A 16,647-nucleotide genomic window follows, 5' to 3' on the forward strand; every position below is an offset into this window, starting at 1 on the left:
GGGTTGGGGAGTCCTGCTCTAGAGGCAAAATCCCCAACATCTAGAGCCCTGTGGGGTTCTTTTTCTATGCTTGCTTTGCCTGTGGGCGCCTGTATTGCATCTTCTCTTCAATTCAGTGGCTCAAACCTTGATGAGCAAACCGATCACCTGGTTCTCTTGTGAAAATGCAAATTCTAATTCGGTCGGACTGGGGTGGGGCCTGAGGTTCTGCGTTTCTAACTAGCTCGCTGGTGATGACTCACACTCAGTAGTTCCGAAACGTAGAACATGCTGACTCTAAGGTCCTTTCCCTGTGCGATGTGGGAGGTGGGAGAGTTTGCAGCTTCCTGGAATAAAATCCCTGGAGTAAAATCTGAAATGCCTAAAAGTTAAAGTTGGGCCAGTTGCGTGACCTCTTGGGGTCTCAGTTTCCTCATCTGTAAAATGGGAATGGTGACGGCCTTAGAGAGTTATTTGAAGGTTAAAGCAGGATATTGTATGTAAAACACCACAGTGCCTGGCGCCTAGTAAGCCTCAACAAGGCTTGGGGTTACACTATGAGAAGTATAGAGACAGGCAACCCTGGTGGGGTGGTACCTTGGAGGGAGCAAGAGTTGAGGGGCAATCCTTAAGAAGGTGCCATCTTAGCTATCAAGATATCTGTCATCTGAAAAAAAGGGGACCTTTTTGTCATCTGGCTGAGGACAGAGAGCCAGGAGGAGAGCAGGTCTCCTGATCAGGTTGTAGACGTAAGGCTGCTTTTGAGGGAGATTTAAGTAGGCTGCAGGCTACGCGGGCTTCCTTCGGGAGATGGGGGCGGGATGGGAAGCAGTATTTCCAGGCAGCTTGAGCTGCAGCTTTCATCACACTCGCCCATTTCACATCTTTAGGGGCTTTAGGGGTTGTGAGAAGAGCTAAGAGGAGCCAGGGATCGCCCTGGCCCTGCCCTCCTGCAAGGCTCTGCCACAGCCTGCAAAACCATTGCTATGGCGACCTCAGCCCAGATGCCGGAGTTTACCAAAACGCTTTAAATAGGGCGGTGTTTCCATAGCATCTTTTTTTCTTTTTATAAAGTTATTTGTTTATTTTTGGCTGCATTGGGTCTTCGTTGCTGTGCGTGTCTTTATCTAGTTGCAGCGAGCGGAGGCTACTCTTTGTTGTGGTGCGTGGGCTTCTCATTGCAGTGGCCTCTCTTGTGGAGCACAGGCTCCAGCCTCGTCAGCTTCAGTAGTCGTGGCATGTGGGCCCAGTAGTTGTGGTGTAAGGGCTTAGTTGCTACACAGCATGTGGGATCTTCCCAGACCAGAGCTTGAACCCAGGTCACCTGCATTGGCAGGCAGATTCTTAACCACTGCGCCACCTGGGAAGCCCCATAGCATCTTTTTTTTTTTTTGCCCTGAAGTTATGTATTTTAACAGCTTTACGTGTAATGTTCATATATAAAAAACTTTAAGTGTTTTCCTCCAATTAAAAAATCTAAAGAATTCAAAAATAAGGCATTCAATACTTGAAAAAAGTACAGATTTACAAAATGTGCAGATTCTGTCATGAAAACTCCACACTAACATTATACACTTGGGAAAAATACAAGCAGGATATATTACACATTTTTGTAAGCAACAACTTAGTTCACACCATGCAATAAGAAGTACATTAATCAAGATACACTAGCTTTTGTAGGTTCTAAACTGAAGGACTTTTTTTTTCTGCAGAATCCTTAAAACCTGTGGCACTTAAAATTTGTTAGCCTTTCTACTGCGAGGTAAATTACACACAACAATAATGAAAAAGATTAACAGACCAGTTGTGTATTATGAATCATTCCAGCTTTGTTCAATAATAGCCGAAACTCTTTTCTCATATCGTCGTTTGTTTTCCTGATAAAGCTGTGCTGCCTGGCTATTGGCTGGACTATTTGGATTCGGTTCATCCAGCAGGGACTGAATTGATGTTAAGAGAGAAGATACTTCATATATTGGACTCCATTGATCCTGAAGGATATCTAAACATATGCTACCATCAGCATACACATTCGGATGAAACATTTTGGATAAAAACCTAACAGCTGGCAGTATATTTGGATACTCTTCAGAAAATTCTATTACTGGTTTAAAAGTACCATGTTCAAAGGATGTCCCTTCTGGTCCAAATATAACTGCATTCCAGTGCATGATGTTGTTTTCAGATGGTGCGCCACTGACACCCACAGGTGGGTCCTCTTGCAATCACTTGAAATCCCACATAAGCCTCCTCCAGGGCAGGTCGGCATGCTCCCCAGCTGCCCTGCAGTCAGTCTGAAAGCCCCATAGCATCTTAAAGGTCCATGAACATTTATGGACTAACTTCCAGTGCTCTGCTGGATGCTTCTGGGGATACAGAGACAAATCCATGCAGCCCTTTCCCTCTCTGGGTGACCTTGGGGAGATAAATATCACCATGGGAAGGATTGATCAGTGAAGGGCCTCAGTAGCAGTTCTTAGCAATGGTGCTTGTCCTACGTGGTGAGACTTAATGATACACGGGACCTGCAGCCGCTGTGGAGGTGAGAGGTGTTTGGGGTGACTCTTCAGACCATGATGGTCTGACCTGACAAAGACTTAAGGAGTGGGTCAGATTTGGAGAGGCAGAAAGGAGGGGGGATGCCACAACCCACTAAAGGGACTAATTGGATGTAGATGAAGCCAATTACACACGTTATCTCACTTAAGCCCAAACAATAAGTGAGGTCAGTACGGCATTTCATTTCGGGAAAATGCAGAGACGCACGGCAACCCGTTCAAGGTCTCGCCGCTAAAAGTGGTAAGTGGAGGCTATCTGACTTCAAGTTCTTTCTTTTAAGTACCACATGTGTGCTCTGCCAGGCTCTGTGCATCTCTTCTTGCCCTCACCTTTCCCCTCAAATACAGGGCCGGAGACATACATGCATATAGTGGACATGGGGAAGCTTGAAGTTCTGGCTAAAGAGTTAGGGCTTGAATTTCTTTTTTTCCCTTCCCCAGCCCTGAAGTCTTGTTCAACAACAGCTGAGCGATGAGGCTGGCAGGGTTGCCTCACTTCTAGAAGGCCGGCCCCAGCCTTCCTGGCCTGAACCCACTTCCTGTCCTTGTACCTCTTTTGTCAGAAGGTGATTCTCACACTTCCTGTTGATTTCTATTTTGTTTCAGCGGCTTCAGCTCCGGCTGCTTTGTGCTGCTGTTGATCTGATCAGCGAGGGCTGGGACACGGGACCAGGTATGTTGGGATGGTGGGGAGTTGGGGGGTCTGCTTGGACAAGGTCTGGGCCAGGTGAGGGCCAGCTGGCAACACGCCAGAGTTGGGGTCGGGGGCTGCTGGTGGACCCTCTCTGTCCAGGTGGTCGGGGGAGTGTCAGAGGCTGAGGTCAGTTTGTGAAGTTGGCTGTGTCCCCACTGAAGTCGGCTGTGTCCCTGTGTGTGGGGGTGATACCAGGGGTTGGCTTTGGTGGTTTCCTGAAATCCCATCACCTTGATTTGGTTGTGTATTACCTGAGCTGCCCAGGTAGCATTTTTCTGGGTTGTAGAGAGACCCCCTTGGGTTCAGACAGGTTTATCTGAGGTTGACTGAGACACAGCTGGTGTGCTGCTTGCAATTTTGCCAAGCTGACCAAGTTGGGGCTTGTGATTAAGTCTTGGCTTCTTGCCTTACTTATGGGCAAGTCACTTTCCTCTGAACCTGTTTTCTGGTCTACACAGTTGTAAAATGTCTCTGCTTTGTGGGATGTTTGTGATGCTTGAGCAGGACAATGATTGTGAAAGTGTTTTGTAAACTATAAGACGGCATTCTCAGGGTTTGAGGTTACTTTTATTTCATTTCTTTGTTTTTAAAAATAAATTGTTTATTTTTGGCTGCGTTGGGTCTTCGTTGCTGCATGGGCTTTCTCTAGTTGCGGCGAGTGGGGGCTACTGTTCGTTGCGGTGCGCGGGCTTCTCATTGCTGTGGCTTCTGTTGCGGAGCACGGGCTCTAGGCGCGCAGGCTTCAGTAGTTGTGGCTTGCAGGCTCTAGAGTGCAGGCTCAGTAGTTGTGGAGCACGGGCTTTGTTGCTCCGTGGCATGTGGGATCTTCCCGGACCATGGCTCGAACCCGTGTCACCTGCGTTAGCAGGCAGATTCTTAACCACTGCGCCATCAGGGAAGTCCCAAGCCATCTCGTTCTGTTGAGAAAGACTCTCTGATCTCCTGCCTGGAGGGTAGAATCCAGGCTGCCAGCATTCTTGGAGGGTCAGTAGGGGAGGGAATTTGGGGGTCTCATCGTTTGATATGAAGCCTTTGAAGAATCCTCCCTCCCTTTATCCCACTTCCCTTTCTAGTGTAGTGACAGCCTTGCCCTCTGGTGTGCCCAGTGTCCCTAGTTCTGGAGCTTCTCTGGTTTAGTTTCTCCAGAGGAGAAGTGTTCTCCTGCTGGGCAGAGGGAGAGCTAAATGCCTCGGCTGGTCCGTTACCTGGGCTGTGAAGTCTGAGTGCTTTGTAAACACTGCTTTCAACAGCCTTCCTGTTTTTGGCTCCACCCCACCCTGTCTTCTGACATAGCTGGTACTTCCAATTCCTGGGCCTTGCTGCGGTTCAGAGGCACACCCTGCTTGCTTCTGGTTGGCATTCAGTTTCCAGCCTTCTCTGATGCAGTCCATCAGCTGCCATTCACCATTCTGCTGTCTTCCAAGTCTGTTGACGTCTGCTCTCCCATACTCTGGCCTGATGGGTTTCTACCTTTTAAAATTTGTCCTGGGCTTCCCTGGTGGCGCAGTGGTTGAGAGTCCGCCTGCCGATGCAGCGGACGCGGTCCGGGAAGATCCCACATGCCGCGGAGCGGCTGGGCCCGTGAGCCATGGCCGCTGAGCAAAATTTGTCCTGTCTTTTTTGTGATGTTTCAGGAGGGAGTGGAGATACTTGTATTCAATCCATTGTGGTAACTGCTATAGTTGTAGCATTTTCACTTGGACCAGTGTTGTCTGAGAGTGTTGGCTTCCTCACACTATTACCAGAACTGAGTATTATCATTTGTTTTATTTTTTAAAGTTTTTTTTTTTTTTTTTTTTTTTTTTTTTGCGGTACGTGGGCCTCTCACTGTTTTGGCCTCTCCCGTTGCGGAGCACAGGCTCCAGATGCACAGGCTCAGCGGCCATGGCTCACGGGCCCAGCCGCTCCGTGGCATGTGGGATCTTCCCGGACCGGGGCACGAAGCCGTGTCCCCTGCATCGGCAGGCGGACTCTCAACCACTGCGCCACCAGGGAAGCCCCTAAAGATGTTTTTTGATGGACTGTTTTTTTGGTCTTTATTTAATTTGTTACAACATTGCTTCTGCTCTATGTTTTTTTCTTTTTTTTTCTTTTTTTTTTGGCCACAAGGCATGTGGGATCTTAGCTCCCAACTCAGGGATCGAACCTGCACCACCTGCATTGGAAGGCAAAGTCTTAACCACTGGACCGCCAGGGAAGTCCCTATCATTTGTTTTAAACTCTGCTAATTTGATAAGTAAAAATATCTCATTGTCATTTACATTTTAAAAGTTACTAATGAAACGATTGAGGACCTTCTCACGTGTTTATTGGCTGTTTGTATTTCTTCAGTGAACCACTTATTTATGTTCATTGCTCATCTTTCTACTGGAGTAGAATAATTGTTAAATTGTTAACATATGGCCACAGCTCAGGAACGAGGTTTGTGGTCGATCCCTTATTTTCTTGTATATGTGATCTCAGAGCATAGGCTTCAGAAAACAGCAGTTCTTAATGACTACGTCAAGAATTTGACGAATTTTTTTCTCCCTTGGATTATAAAAGTAATCTGTGTTCACTGTAGGAAATTTGGAAATACAGATAAACACAAAAAAGAAAATATAAATCGCCTAGAGATAGCCACCAGTTATAAATATATCCTTCCAGTCTTTTTTTTCCTGTGGGTATATACTTATAAAAATAAAAGTGGAGTCATTTTATATTCATGCTTTTGACTTACTAATCATAATTCTCATATTATTACACAGTGTTCTATTACATTATCACTCGTGGCTACCTGGTATTCCATTGTGTGGATATATGATCATTGATTCAGTCAATTCCCTTTGATGGACATTTAGGGTCTTACTGGGTTAAAATTTGCATTAACAATTTCCTCTTTTGATCATGTCCCCATATAACCTTGTTTTCCACTGTGTATCTGCTTAGCAATTTCTTTTTGGGGGGGAAAGGATGAAGGTAAACATTAATCCTTTTCTGGTTAAATTATTACTCATTCCAAATTATACAGACTCAGGGAGATTTTTCTAGCACTTTTTTTTTTCTGTGGGTCAGAGGGAGAGATGGGGAAGGGGCACTCTGGGATTCTCATTAGATTCCTCCACAGCTTTCAGTTAGAGAGAAAATGATGAGGGGCAAAAGTACCAGGGAGGAGAGATGTATGCAATAATGAGAAAAAAGAAGCTGACCAGGCAGGCATCTGAAAAAAATCATCCAAGAAATAATAGCTTAAGAAAGAGAAAACTTGAAAGAACAAACTGGTCTGAGAGTTGAAGACCTGAATTTTGTCGCTGAGTCTGCCATTAAACTGTGGTCCTTGGGCAGGTTGCTCAACCTCTCTGGTTTCCTCGTTGGCATTCCTCATCTCAGGTAGATTTCTAAGTTCTCTTTTATCTTCTGAGGTTCTATGACTATAGACTTTGTCACAGTAGCTGTGTGATTCTGGACAAGTTGCTTAACTTCTCTGAGACATGGTGTTCTCAGTTGTAAAGCAGGAACACTAATAGCTACTCCATAGGGTTGTTGTAAATGGACGTGTGTAAAGCACTTATCACAGGACCTGTCCCAGATGAAGTATCCAATAAATGAAAGCTTTTTTAAAATTTTTTATTTTTTAATAGATCTTTATTGGAGTATAATTGCTTTACAATACTGTGTTAGTTTCTGTTGCACAACAAAGCGAATCAGCCAATGCATACACATGTCCCCATATCCCCTCCCTCTTGAGCCTCCCTCCCACCCTCCCTATCCCACCCCTCTAGGTCATGGCGAATCACTGAGCTGATCTCCCTGTGCTCTGCTGCTTCTTCCCACCAGCCAACTATTTTACATTCGGTAGTATATATACGTCGATGCTACTCTCATTTCGCCCCAGCTTCCCCCTCCCACCCCATGTCCTCAAGTCCAGTCTCTATGTCTACCTCTTTATTCCTGCCCTGCAACTAGGTACTAGGTTTATCAGTACCTTTTTTTTTTTTTTTAGATTCCATATATATGTGTTAGCATACGGTATGTTTTTCTCTTTCTGACTTACTCTGTATGACAGACTCTAGGTCCATCCACCTGACTACAAATAACTCAATTTCGTTTCTGAAAGCTATTTTTATTGCATGCCAGTTGTTATGTAAAAGGAGGGCAATTATATCATCCCACACCATGTGTATTGGAAAGGAACTCTGTCTTCTTAAAAGCTGTTTCCAGGTTCAGTCAGCAGCTGGGACACATGCCAAGGGGCACAGTACAAAGTCACCACTGGCCTCGGACCTCCCTTTGCAGTGCATTCCTCCCTGGGACCTGGATGCTGTCCAGATATGGTCAAGTAAACACCCTCTGCTCAACACAGATAAATAAGATGCGTGGATGTTGGTCCATAGGGGAAGCAATAGGAAACCCCACTTTCCAAATATAAAATGTCCGGGAATGTAGCCGAAGGGGAACTGAGCCCTAAATGATATGAATCACCAACGCGAGATGCTATTTAGAAAAAGCTGACATCCTTTCAAGCTGTGATTAATGAGCACGGAGACAGGAGGAAGAAGTCGAGGATGTAGCTGCAGTTTTGCTGTTTGCTGCTGTGCCTTGGATAAATTACCCTATTCTGTAAAATCAGGAGGCTGGATTCTATTTTTTTCCCCAAAGAACAGTCCGTGTACTACTGGTGGCACGCACAGTGATGTTATGTGGTGCAGAGATGAACATTTGACATTTTTTTAAACTTTTTATTTTGTATTGGAGTATAGTTGATCAATGTTGTGATATTTTCAGGTGTACAGATATCTTTCTTAATGTATATATATATATTTTTTAAAAAAATTTTTATTGGAGTATAGTTGATTTACAATGTTGTGTTAGTTTCAGGTATACAGCAAAGTGAATCTGTCACACATATACACGTATCCACTTGTTTTTAGGTTCTTTTCCCATATAGGCCATTACAGAATATTGAGTAGAGTTCCCTGTGCTGTACAGAGGTCCTTGAACATTTGACATCTTAATAGTCATGTATTTAACTTTTGAAATAGTAGGGGAAATACGACTAGCAATCAATTCTATAATTTCATAGATATGATTGTTTTTTGTAAATTATTTATTTATTTATTTGGGCTGCACCAGGTCTTAGTTCTGGCATATGCGAGATAATTGTTGCGGCATACGGGATCTTCTTTTAGTTGTGGCGTGTGGCATCTTTTAGTTGCAGCATGTGGACTCTTAGTTCCGGCATGTGGGATCTTGTCCTCCGACCAGGGATCGAACCCGGGCCCCCTGCCTTGGGAGCTCCGAGTCTTACCTACTGCACCACCAGGGAAGTCCCCAACATGATTATTTTTTTAAGTTCATTTTCTTAGAAAGTGATCTGATTCAAAGAAAAATTCAAAGATGAAAAGCAGAAATGGCAAATATCGTGAAGGTGGTAAAATTGGAGCATCAGATGTGGTGGGCAGAATAATAGCCCCCAGAGATGTCCAGGTCCTAATCCCCAGAACCTGTGAGTATGTTACCTTTTATGGCAAAAAGGACTTTGCGGTTGTAAGTTAAGGATTTTGCGATGGGGGCATTATCCTGTTAAGAAGAGCTCTCCGATCTCCTGCTTGGAGGGTACAGGCCGTTGGCATTCTGGGAGACCATCATGGAAGGAAGCTGGGGTCTCATGTGATATTCAGCCTTTGAAGTATTCCCCCTCCCTCTCCGGCTTCCCCCTCCTTTTTTTTAAACATTTATTTATTATTTATAATATCTGGCTATGCCAGGTCTTAGTGGAGCATGGCATGCGAGATCTTCTTGTGGGATCTTCGTTGCCATGTGCAGGATCTTTAGGTCCCTGACCAGGGATCAAACCCAGGCCCCCTGCATTAGGAGCACGGAGTCTTAACCACTGGACCACCAGGGAAGTCCCCCGCTTCCCTTTATATTGTATTGATTCAGCCTTGCTCTCCCGTATGCTCAGTGTCCCAGGTCTGGAGCTTCTCTGGTTTAGTTTCCCCAGAGAATAAACTTCCTCCTCTTTCCCCTGCTGGGCTGGATTATCTGGGTGGGCCCAACATAATCAGAAAGGTCCTTATAAGAGGGAGGCAGGAGTCAGAGAAGGCAATGTGATAACAGAAACAGCCACTGGAGTGATGCGGTCATGAGCTCAGAAACGCTGTGGCCCCTAGAAGCTGCAAGTGGCAAGGAGCTGGTTCTCCCTGGAAACTCCAGAAGGAACCAGGCCTGCCAATACCTTGATTTTAGTCCCATAAGTCTCATTTTGGACATCTGACCTCCAGAACCGTAAGAGAATCAATCTGGGTTGTTTTAAGCGCTAAGCTTGTGGTAATTTGTTATAGCAGCTTCAGGAAATGAATACACCAGATGTTAGATGCACTTGAAGGCGGTTTATTCTGCAAGTTCAGCGATCCTGGGGCATAGCAAAGGAACGCTGGCAGGAATGAGATTGTTCTTGGTCACCTACCCCCACCCATCTAGGATGGGGCTGACCCTGCCATCACATTGGGCAAACTGGCCAAGGAGAGGCAGGGTCTAAGTGCCCCAGGAGGGTGCGGGAACTGTTATCATCTGGTCTAACCTGCACATTTTACAGATAAAGAAACTGAGGCTCAGAGAAGGGAAGCAAAATCACCAATGATGGGGCTGATTCTCCAGAGAGGAGCAAACACCTGAATTCCTAAGGTGGAGGTTAGGGAAGACGAGCATGCGGGACTGAGCTCTCACACCAGGGTGGGGAGCCCTGAGAAGGGGTGGTGCCTGCGCCTTTGGCTCGAGGTGGAGGGTGGATCTTGCCACCCTTTGATCACCTCCTCTGTGTGTCTGGGCCTCTTGCTTTATATCTTTTCTTTTTTTAATTTATTTTTGGCTGTGTTGGGTCTTCGTTGCTGCGCAGGGGCTTTCTGTAGTTGTGGCGAGCAGGGGCTACTCTTCGTTGCCGTGCGCGGGCTTCTCATGGCGATGGCTTCTCTTGTTGCAGAACATGGGCTCTAGGCGCGTGGGCTTCAGTAGTTGTGGCTCGCGGGCTCCAGAGCGCAGGCTCAGTAGTTGTGGCGCACGGGCTTAGTTGCTCCGAGGCATGTGGGATCTTCCCAGACCAGAGCTCATGTCCCCTGCATTGGCAGGTGGATTCTTAACCACTGTGCCACCAGGGAAGTCCTGTGCTTCCTCGAATATCTTTTTATCAGGGTTTTAACAACCATCCTGTCAACAGAAGACTTTCGAAAATTGTTGAAACAGCAACATGCTTGAAGAAAGGGCTCCTCTGCTCCCCGCTTATCCTGCCCCCAGCACTTTAATTAATGTCTTCTCTTCTGCCTGGGCTGCATCCCTCCAAAGGGATGCTTCTTTTCTTTTTATAGAAGGGACATTTCTACTGTGATTAACAGCAAACCTAGGATGTTTTATTTCTGCATTTCAGCATTTATTTCTGCATTTCAGCATTTATGAATCAAATTGGCTTCTGTGGCCAGGACTCTCCTGAGTAGAGCCCTTTCTCCTAATTTTGAGCAGAAGATATTTTCCATGTAGAGACCCCCAAAACCCCCTTGTCGCAATTTTCAAAGTGGACATCAAGGCCTGTGTTGTTATTGTATAGGAATAGATGAAAACTAGCGTGAAATTGCCTCTGAGGTCCCATGGACTGTCATTTTACCATATTAGCTTATAATTATAAATGGTCAGGGTATTGTTCCCCTTATTTAGACAATGGTCACCAGACAAGTGGCCCCTGGAGAAGCAATCCTTACATTCCAGATTACCTATAGTTGACATCCCAGATGGTTCTATCAAAGTCCCAAATATGATTATGTCGTCAGTTAATGGATGTGTAGAAGATACGACATTTAAAAGATTGTGGGGTGGAAACTTCACACCTGTGGAACCAGCACACATATGTTTACCGGAGAGAATAACACCAGATTGGGCTAACTAGGTAGTCATAGCAGGAGGAATTAATTCTTTGGGTTTTTTGGCCACGCCACGTGGCTCGCGGGATCTTAGTTCCCTGACCAGGGATTGAACCTGTGCCCCTGGCAGTGAAAGCGCAGAGTCCTAACCACTGGACCGCCAGGGAAGGGAATTAATTCTTATGATCTGTACTATAGAATTAGGAACCCTCCTACTGAAGCTTACCGACACCTGAGTGTCATGTCACTCTTGTATCTGCTAGAGTGACTTGGCTGAAAGGCTGGATTTTAAAATGGTCCTAAAGCCACAAACTTAGGAAAATCATTTGGAAAGAATTTTGAGGAAATGATCTTGCTTTGTTAAGTTTGGATGCATTCTTTTTTTTTTTTAAACTTAAAAAATTATACAGTTAATTATTTTTGGTTAAAAATACAGAAAAGAAACAAAAAAGGAAGGACAGATGAGAGGAAATTACCTGTGATCTCACCTTCCATAGATGACCACTGTTAACATCATTTTGGTATCTATCTTTCCAGACATTTTCTATGTGGAACATATGTATGTATTTCTTTTTTACAAAAGTGGGATCCTATTATACATATTGTTGAGTTAACTGCTTTTTTCATCTGTTTCATTGTTAATCTTTCATACTATCATTGTTACCAACTATCTACTATTATATTGTGTGGCTATCACATAATTCCACTTAACTGATCTTTTCTTGTAGGTTGTTTCTAATTTTTTTGCCAAACAGTGCTTTGATGAACATCCTCATGGATAAATCTTTGCACGCATCCTTGATAACTTCTCTTCAGGTAAATTCCTAGGAGAGGCTAGATCGCAAGGGCTGCATATTTGTAAGTTTCTGGCTCACGCCACTAAACTGTCTGCCAGGAAAACTCACACATGGGGCACCCGCTTCGCACCGTACACGAGAGTGCTGGTTTCTCTGTGTTCTTGTCTCCACTTTGTAGTCTGATGTTTTAAAAATCTCATATGTTTGTTGGATGAAATATAGAATCCCTTCTTTGCTGTGCTACTTTGCATGGTTTTGATTTGGAGCAAGGTGGAATGTGATATGTTTGTTAGCCCCCTGTGCTTTTCAATTTTGTCAATTGCTCATTTTTTAATAGGGGAGTTTTTTAGTAGAGCTCTAAATGATAAAAGTGCTTTGATGAAAGAAAGAAAAAGGAGAAAGAGGGAGCAGCAGAAAAGAGCAACGAAAATAACTCAGAACTTAACATTCTCTGCAAGTTTTTTATTCACTCAACAAACGTTAAGGGCTTACCACACGCCAGGTGCTGCCGTAAACGCCACCCTAAGTATAAAATATTGAAAAGTCCTGGCTCCTTTCCTCCTCAGTACTTATAACTGTCTGACATGCTAATGTTTCTTTATCTGTTTTCGGTTTCCATTCTTTCCCTTCTTTTCTGTAAGCTTGTTTTGTTGCCTGCCCTATCTCTGCGGCCTAGAACAGTGCCAGGCACTCAATTATATTTGTTTGATGGTTGAATTCATGATCTTTCATTCCTGGTAACTTTGACTCATTGGTTTACTGGTCATGGGAGTTTGGCGGAAATTGCCTGGTGACAGTCAGCTCAGGTTGGTGAGAAACATTCCATTTCTTCTAAGCCCTGTCATTTCATTAGGATGGTTTGGGAGTAGGCAAAACTGGTGCCACCTTGTCTGTGCAAAGGTGAATGAGCAGATATCGCTTTTGTCTGGGGACAGTCACACTGTTTATGTAGGTGTGATGTCAGCAGCCCTTGGGGTTGCCAGGTGTTAACCAAATTAGCAATTAACAGTGTTGTGCCATCCTATTGTGTGGATGTTGCTGTCACTCTGGGGTGTGGGTAGTGACCAGTGAAGGGGCTGGGGTGGGGGCCAGGGCTGACAGTGAAGACCGAAGCTTGGGGGAGTGGAGGCTCTGAAGCTAGGAAGCCCATGAGGCTGCAGACAGCTCCAGAACAAGAGGAAGTCCACAGTTCAGGTAGGCTTCTGGGGAAGAAATGGGGAAGCTCCAAGAGATTCTTGGGGGCACGGCAGGATATCCAGGTCCATCGATAGGGGAAAGAGACTCTGGCAACCTCAGTTTGCCCCCCAGATGAGGACGAGGGCCCTTTCTTTCCTGCTACCAGTAACCAGGGCAGGACCCTGGCAGGAAGGCCTGTTGTTGCAGGCTTTACCTAAATTGTCCTCATTTTTCTCACCTGCAAGAGCTACTTGTCAGCGAGCTACACCTGGAGGCCCTCAGAGGGCGAAGCATCCTGCGAGGGCCAGAAGCAGGCCACATTTTCAGACACCACAGAAAGGGAAGGAAGAGCAAGGAGATTTGGAACCTAAAACCCCTCATAACAAAGTCATCGTATCCACTTCCTGCCTTTCTGTTGACTTACAGCCAACTGGAGTTTGAAATTTAGGGGACAAATTCTATGGAAGAGCTGAGGTTTGGGAGCCTGAGTTGCTTTGGGTAGTTGGTGAGCACTGTTTGCTCAAGAAGCTACTGAAGATGCGATAAAGGCAACAAATGGAAGTTCCTTTTCCCTTCGGTACAGGGATACCTTAGGCTGAGCTCTTGATGGCTGGCTGGGTCATGGGTTAGGGACCCAGCAGAAGTGGGCATTTAAAAAAAATTTATTTTATTGAAGTCTAGTTGATTTACAGTGTTAATTTCCGCTGTACAGAAAAGTGATTCAGTTGTGTATATATACACACATTCTTTTTCATATTCTTCATGAAACCATATGGTTTATCACAGGATATTGAATACAGTTCCCTGTGCTATACAATAGGATCTTGTTGTTAATCCATTCTATGTGTAATAGTTTGCATCTGCTAATCCCAAACACGCAATCCTCCCTCCCCCACCTCCCCTCCCCCTTGGCAACCACAAGTCTCTTCTCTGTGAGTCTGTTTCGTAGATAAGTTCATTTGTGTCATATTTTAGATTCCACATATAAGTGATATCATATGATATTTGTCTTTCTCTTTCTGACTTACTTAGTATGACAACCTCTAGGTCCATCCATGTTGCTGCAAATGGCATTATTTCATTCTTCTTATGGCTGAGTAATATTCCATTGTATATGTATAGATATATATATACTTCATCTTCTTTATCCTTTCATCTGCTGATGGACATTTAGGTTTCCATGTCTTGGCTATTGTGAGTAGTACTGCTATGAACACAGGGGTGCACAGGAGTGGGCATTTTTTTTTTTTTTTTTTTTTTTTTTTTTTTTTAGAATTACATCTTGACTTCGTTGTAGCATTTTTAACGTATTAATTGGTATATTTTTCTTAGTGTGTGTTCTGGTTATGGTACTGCACATACCCAGGTCTGCTGATGCATTAATCCCGTGTCCCCTGCATCGGCAGGCGGACTCTCAACCACTGCGCCACCTGGGAAGCCCAGGAGTGGGCATTTTTGAATCAGCCATGAACTGGTTATCATTCCTTATCTTGGAAGGGGAAATTTACCATCTGGTTGAAGTCTCTGGCATTCTGTAGACCACCTAGCAAGTCATTCATTCAACCAATACGCACTGAGTGGCCACTCTCTGCCAGGCACTATGATGGAAAGTAAGATAAACTTCTATATTTAAGGCATCCGCACACATTTTTACATTCTTAATTTCACATCTCTGTTGCCCTTTATTTTAAGGGCCTTGACAGTTTTACAGAGAAGAATCCCCTGAGCATTAAGCCCTATTTTCCCTCAGGCAGCAGCCCCTGCCACACCTTATCCTCTTATCCTGGTGTGTTTCTTTACAGTACTTGTCATGACCTGACAGAAATAAATTTGTCTATTTGCTTACTGTCTTCTCCATTAGAATATGAGCTCCATGGGGGTGGGGTGTGCTTTTTATAGTTATATGGTTGAAGCCTCAGGGCCTAGAACAGAACAAGCACTATAAACCCATAGCTGATGAGTGAAAGACTTTATCAAATCACTTCTCACCTCAAGGTCCAAGTGTATAGTTTTTTTAAATTAAAAAAACAACAACTAGTAGTTATTGTAAATTACAAAAGCAAAAGATGTTGCTTTGGAGATTGTGGATGCTATAGACTGAGTTTTTTTTTAGTATTTATTTATTTTTGCCTGCATTGGGTTTTTGTTGCTGTGCACAGGCTTTCTCTAGTTGCGGCAAGAGGGGGCTTCCCTTGATTGTGGTGCGTGGGCTTCTCATTGCAGTGGCTTCTCTTGTTGCGGAGCATGGGCTATAGGCGCGCGGGCTTCAGTAGTTGTAGCATGCAAGCTCAATAGTTGTGGCACATGGGCTTAGTAGTTGTGGCGCACGGGCTTAGTTGCTCCGCGGCCTGTGGGATCTTCTGGGACCAGGGCTCGAACCCGTGTCCCCTGCAATGGCAGGCGGATTCTTAACCACTTCGCCACCAGGGAAGTCCCTATAGACTGAGTTTTAAGTTTGGGGCTAGAGAAAAGTCAGTTGCTCATGATCTAAATCCCAGTTTCTTTGTAACCTAGCATCACCTAAGTTCAGCCTTTCAGACCAGTGAAAATCTTCTCTCTATATGGTAATTTTTCTCAGAATGTGGGGCATTTTCCAGAAAGTGCTGTCAGTCTTGCATTTGGAGTTATTGCCACCAAACCATTGATTCATTCTCTCACCAGCTGCACTGTGTGGCTTGCAGGATCTTAGTTCCCCAATCAGGGAAATTCCCTCTCTGACTTTCACCGAAGCATGTTAAATGAGTGTTTGCTAAGTGCCTGTTGCTGGCAGATATTAGGACAATCAACATCATTCCTGTGCTCAGTGAGCTTTGGTTCCTTGGAGGAGGTCAGACACCTCCATGACCAAAAGGCCATGTTCGGTAAGTCTCCTGTGAACTATGTAGGGTTCTACATAGTTCCTTCCTCCTGAGAGGAAGGAGCACTCACTTTGGGGCTTTAGGTATCAGGGAAGACTTCCTGGAAGAGGTAGCAATGAGTGAGACTTCAAAAGGCAGAGAAGAATGCAGGCTGGCCCTAGGGAGCAGCTGTAGCACATCAGGCAGTGGAAGTTAATAAAAGGCCCAGAGAGGAAGGGAATTGTCCATTTGGGGTACACAGTGGAGGGTCTGATTAGACCCAGCTAGGTAAACTGCAGGGCGGAGACAGGAGAAGTGGGTTGGGGTTGCTTTGGGAGGCCCTTGAAGGCCAGACTTCGTAGTTTGTATTTTATCACAAAGGCAGTAGGACACCAAAACAAGTTTTGTTGCCCGTGATGCTCTGTACACAGTGGGATTTTAGAAAGGTTATTCCGATGGCGGTGTGCACTGCAGGGCTGGAGCAAGAAATTTGAGGGAGAGAAGTTCAGGAAGGGATACTTTGGACTGGGGAGATTCAGGGGCAGAAGACTGGAAATGTATTTGAGAGTTTATGAAGGGAAAGTCTTTCATATTTCATTTCACGTGAGTGAAGTGAAAGCTGGGGAAGGGTATGATGAAGGGTGAGTTGACGAGGCTTTTGTGCCTTCCTGACTAGGGGAGCAATGACACCATTGGCAGAAACGTGAAACCCTTTCT

The 16,647-nt window shown here is 44.9% G+C and overlaps 1 pseudogene; it reads right to left on the bottom strand.

Annotated features, from left to right (window-relative positions):
* Positions 1-1,790: 1,790 nt before the first annotated feature.
* On the bottom strand, positions 1,791-2,225 carry LOC103075176 (ubiquitin-conjugating enzyme E2 B pseudogene; annotated as a pseudogene).
* Between the last annotated feature and the right edge of the window lie 14,422 nt (positions 2,226-16,647).

The sequence above is a fragment of the Lipotes vexillifer genome, unplaced genomic scaffold, assembly GCF_000442215.2.
Source record: "Lipotes vexillifer unplaced genomic scaffold, Lipotes_vexillifer_v1.1 scaffold611, whole genome shotgun sequence".
NCBI classification, from domain to species: domain Eukaryota; kingdom Metazoa; phylum Chordata; class Mammalia; order Artiodactyla; family Lipotidae; genus Lipotes; species Lipotes vexillifer.